This window comes from Pseudorca crassidens, chromosome 6 (genome assembly GCF_039906515.1).
Source record: "Pseudorca crassidens isolate mPseCra1 chromosome 6, mPseCra1.hap1, whole genome shotgun sequence".
Lineage (NCBI taxonomy): Eukaryota > Metazoa > Chordata > Mammalia > Artiodactyla > Delphinidae > Pseudorca > Pseudorca crassidens.
In genome coordinates this window covers 3,911,766-3,917,026 of record NC_090301.1, presented here as the reverse complement: position 1 = coordinate 3,917,026, position 5,261 = coordinate 3,911,766, and the positions used below count along the sequence as shown (strand labels likewise).

At 44.5% G+C, this 5,261-nt stretch overlaps 1 long non-coding RNA gene across 1 annotated transcript; it reads left to right on the top strand.

The window, feature by feature from the left end:
* The first annotated feature begins 384 nt into the window (after positions 1–384).
* On the top strand, positions 385–2,323 carry LOC137225731 (uncharacterized). The gene is made up of 3 exons (XR_010943993.1): positions 385–464; positions 1,142–1,266; positions 2,139–2,323. It is a non-coding gene; the product is annotated as an uncharacterized lncRNA (long non-coding RNA).
* The last annotated feature ends 2,938 nt before the right edge of the window (positions 2,324–5,261 follow it).

Below are 5,261 nucleotides of genomic sequence, written 5' to 3'. Positions count from 1 at the left end.
CTGGTGCCTGTGTTCTGGTACATGAGGCTAGATCTTGTCTTTCTGGTGGGCATGACTGCATCTGGTGGTGTGTTTCGTGGTGTCTGTGAACTTAGTATGTTTTTAGGCAGCCTCTCTGCTAATGGTTGGGGTTGTGTTCCTGTCTTGTTAGTTGTTTGGCATGGGGTGTCCAGCCCTGGAGCTTGCTGGTCATTGAGTAGAGCTGGGTCTTAACATTGAGACGGAGATCTCTGGGAGAGCTCTTGCTGATTGATATTACATGGGGCCAGGAGGTCTCTGGTGGTCCAACGTCCTGAACTCAGCTCTCCCACCTCAGAGGCTCAGGCCTGACACCCGGCTGGAGCACCAACACCCTGTCAGCTACACAGCTTTGAGGAAGTCTGTCCAAGAGAGGGATGGAGTCTTACAGATAAAACGTCTCCCAGGAGCACCACCTCACTCTACCTCCAAGACAACCCTCCAAGGTAAGATTTATTAACCACATTTTGCAAATGAGGGAAAGAAAGCTCAAAGAGATCAAGGAATGCACCCAAGATCACAGGACTAGTAAATCACAGAGCCCAGCACTCACTCCTTCCCCTGCACAGCTCTTCACTTTGGGCGTTAGCAGTGCTCTAAATCTCTAGATTCAGTCACCTCTGCACAGTTTGCAAACCAGAAACTAACCCTTGAACCCACGGGAACACTCTGAGAGCAAAGGTAACTCTGCAATATATCCTTGTGTATATTTTCTGTGCATCTCCACTTCCTCCTGGTTAAGAGCTATAAGTCAATCTTTTAGCCACTAAGCTAAATTCCCAGGGTGCTCTTAAGATACAGAAATTCCAGCAGTAAATAGCAAAACTGTTAGACCAGATTAAACTTGCCAAAGTGATTTGAGCAGAGCTGAGAAAAATGGACCCCCTTGAAATGATACACTATCAGCCAACAGTAACATAACCCTGGAAACGAACCATTCAGTTTATTATTCAACATGCAGAACACATGGTAGGAAGACTTGGCCAAAACCTAATATCAACAGAGGGTGTGGAAAATGTGAGCTGTACTTAATTTACTTTTCATTCTCTCTCTCCTTTTTTGTTTTTTCCCAATAAAATGACCATGTGGGGAATTCCCTGATTTTGACATTTGAAATCTACAGAGCCTGTCTGAAAGTGACTAATGATAGTGCAGCCCCTGAGCTAAAGGCTGTGATCAGAGGGAAGAAAGGGAAGAGAGAAGACTGTGATAGAGGAGGAATCACATGGACGCAGTTGAAGGATGCAGGTGGGGGAGAATCCCATTCATGGGGAGGCCATCGGGTCTCATCTATTTTTCTTACAACAGCTTAAAAAGGGAAAATGAATGCTGTGGGGGACTTTGTTTTTCTAGGGAATTGATACAGTTAAAAAAAATCCCAACCCTTGCTTAGGCAGGTCAATTTTTTTTGTTTTTGACTAAAGCATTTGAGGGTTACACAACCCTTCAGCCCTTCTTGAAGGCTCTTTAGTTTTGGTTAAACACAAAAAATTCGAAGCAAATACTGCACACCCTGACCTATTTTTACCGCTTATTTTTATCTTTGTTTTGAAGAAGGTGACATTGTGATAAGTATTCACTTTAGCTTATAATCCTATGACCAGGCGGGTGATTTAATTACACAATTATTCAGACACCTGTGACAACTCCAGGAAGACAGGGCTAGCCTGTTTGCTTCTCTTTTCAGCCTGTATTTGGTATTGTCACCAGCATTGTGTCTTAGAATAACTGAAGGTACTTCCTGTTTGCTCAGCCTTTGCCCTGCAGTCTAGGCCGGGGGCCCATCCCGTGTGTACACCAAGTCTCCCAGACAGGCTGTGGCTTGCTGTGAACCATTCTCTGGGCCTGACTTCTTGTTTCTCTTTCTCTCCTGCAGGCTCAGAAAGTCCTTTTCTAATAGGGAAGAACAAATCTGACTCCATATTAAATCTGTTCCTTTTACTTTAACCTTTGTGCTCCGTTGCCTCTGTACCTTTTGTAAAAGAATGTTGCCTAGAGCCTGAAATACGCAGGAGAGTCCATTCTCAAGGCTGTGATCTTTAAGGGTATAACACTTTTATATTCATATGATACAAAGTTGCAGAGCAGAGAATAACATTTGCCTTGTTGGAGGTTTACAGGAACTTCATGACCTGACCTACATTGTCCATGCAAGAACAAAGGATGCTGACACCAAGAAGTCTGCAACAACCAACCACTCCCCTCCCTCACCTTGCTTTAAAAGTGCTTTGCTGAAACCCTTCTGGGAGTTCGGGATTTGGGGGGCCTGTTCTCCTTGCATGGCCCTGCAATAAAACTTTCTCTGCTCCAGACTCCAAAATTTCGTTTGTTTGGCCTCACTGTGCGTTGGACACACAAACCTGCGTTCGTTAACACTTTTTCAGTCTTTCTTGTGGGAAAGTGCTTCCAAAATCTGAAATTATGCCATGTTATATGCATATGGGTCTTTGTCCTATATATTTAATATTGGATTATTTCAGTAATTGCAAGAGGTAGGATATATTTGAAGAAAACCAATAATGGAGACATGGTGGTTGCATCCTTCAATTCTCAGCTTTCTGGCAATCATTTGACCCTTGGGTTACTCCCCCATTCCACTTTCCTTGTGTAAGACATGTTGAACAGTTACCCATCCACTGTTCATTCATTTACAAACATCTATTCAGTGGTAGCTTTGTCCAGATCCTAGATAAATAAAGCCTATTTATGTTGCAGGGAGGTTGGTGGACACACTGGGTTTTTGGACTTTTCATTAGTGACCTCCTTGGGAAGGTTTTGAGACCATCTCAGCATGCTGTAGGCACGACTCAATTGAGAGACAACCCCCAACTTGGCTGAGATGAGTGGGGTGACCAGTCACTGAACCAACCCGCCCCCTTTGAACACGTACTGAGGACCCACCTTGCTGTGGGAGCAGCACAGAAGAGATTCCCACGTTTACAGGTCAGGAGAACAAAACTGGACAATACCCTTCCTTTGATTTATTTGCATCTGAAACTGACATAGGGCCATTCAAGGGAACAGGTGGTGGTGGCCTGCCCTGTGGAAAAGATGACTTTCCGTGTAGTCTGAGGAATTCTTCTGGAAGATACGGGAATGGCAGTTCCCACCGCCCCCTCCCCTCCGCTAAGATCTGATATGACCCACTGGGTGACAGCGTGCTGATCGTGTTTCGGTCTATAAGACAGTGTCCTCTCCAGTGACCCATGCTGGCTCCCACTGCCAGTGCCATGAGAAGGGGAGCTCTTTGAAGTGCTGCAGACAGAGGTTGCATGGACACATGAGAACTTCAGCAGGTGGGGAAGAAGCCCACCCACCGCATCAGTGGTAGGTGACTCAGGGCAAAGGGGTCTGGCTGGGATGGTTCTTCTTACCCTTCTTGGTGGTGACTGCAAAACGAGGAGTGGGGAGGACACTGAACAGGTGCGATCCCTGAGACCGGCAACTTCCCCTTCCCACCCCACCCCCTGTCCAGGAAGGGTGTGCCTCTCCTCACCCAGCTCAGTGGTTCCTCCTTTTAAAGGGCCTGGAGCATATGTCTGGACAAAACCATAATTTGAAAAGATACATGCACCCCCAGTGTCCGTTGTAGCACTATTTACAATAGCCAGGACATGGAAGCAACCTAAATGTCCATGGACAGAGGAATGGATAAAGATGTGGTATATATATTACAACGGAATATTACTCAGCCATAAAAAGGAATGAAATAATGCCATTTGCAGCAACATGGATGGACCTAGAGATTATCATACTAAGTGAATAAGCCAGACAGAGAAAGACAAATATCATATGACATCACATATATGTGGAATCTGAAAAAAAAAAATACAAATGAACTTATTTACAAAGTAGAAAGATACTCACAGACATAGAAAACAAACTTATGTTACCAAAGGGGAAGGGGAGAGGGATAAATTAGGAGTTTGAGATTAACAGATAATCATCACTATATATAAAATAGATAAACAACAAGGACCTACTGTATAGCACAGGGAACTATACTCAATATTTTGTAATAAGCTATAAGGGAAAAGAATCTGAAAAAGAATACATATATGTATACATATGTATGTATAACTGAATCCGTTTTCTGTACACATGAAACTAACACGACGTAAATCAACTATACTTCCATAAAAATAAAAATAATAAAAATGAAATAAAGCAAAATCACATGAAAAAAAGGCCTGGAGGATCCTGGGAGGGTATAGTACGGGGCACAGGTCCCAGCAGTCCCAGGAATGTGGGCAGAGTTTTGGTGTCTGCTTGGTGTGGGACCTGGAACACCTGGACCGTGGGTTTGTCATCAAGAGATGAGTGAATTCTAATGAGTCTCCTGGTCTGACGTTCTATGACCCTGGCTATCAGTGTTGTGCCCAAAGCGTTCACCCCAATATGATATACAAGGGAGGAACCCTTCTGTAAGGAGGCAGGTAAGTTTCTACTTCAAGTGAGCTATGAAGGGAATTCATTCCTTCAGCCTCAGAAGCAAACTTGTCTGCCGTTTCCGTTTGTTGAGTGCATCCCAGACTGATGGACTTAGCAGGAAGCACAAGGAGGCCATGATGTCTCTCAAAATTCCAGACACAAGAGAAGGGCTGGAACCCAAGCAAGCAGCTGAGCTCTGAGACTCAGCAGCTAATTTAAAACAATGTCAGGCTCCCGAATCCAAAGGAAACCAATGTAACCAACAGGTATCTGCAAGTACCTACATTAGAGATGAGTGTGGTGAGAATCAGGCTTTTTGGGTGTCTGGATTTAAAACCACGTCCTGTGAACCCTGCTTACAGAATGTTTGTCAGGGAGTGTTTGAAATGACTGATTTTCACCCATTATCAGAGTCAATATTTACCTTTGAAGACAACCAGGGGTCAGACCTTGACAAAGGGGGGCTTAGCCAGTGAGCTTGAGTATTTCGTTAGAGCATCCTTTCAGTGCTACCCCTTTACTCTTGAGAAGAAATGTCACCTAGCCTCATGTGACCAGAAAACACTGCCACAATAATTTCACCAATTCGTGTTAAGTGATTTCTGTGTTTCCTCCAGCAGGCCTGTTGCACAAGCGCACTTTCTGCGTCTGTTGATCTTTCTTCCTGTTCTTCTTTTTAGTTTCAGAGAACAGAAGGGACACCCTGTTCCAAGTTCAGACTCTGGGACAGCAGTGGCTCTCCATGACCAAAACTCTCTGCAGCTGTGGCCTTGGAGCAGAGAAGACAAGCTTCTTTGCCAACCACCCTTCAC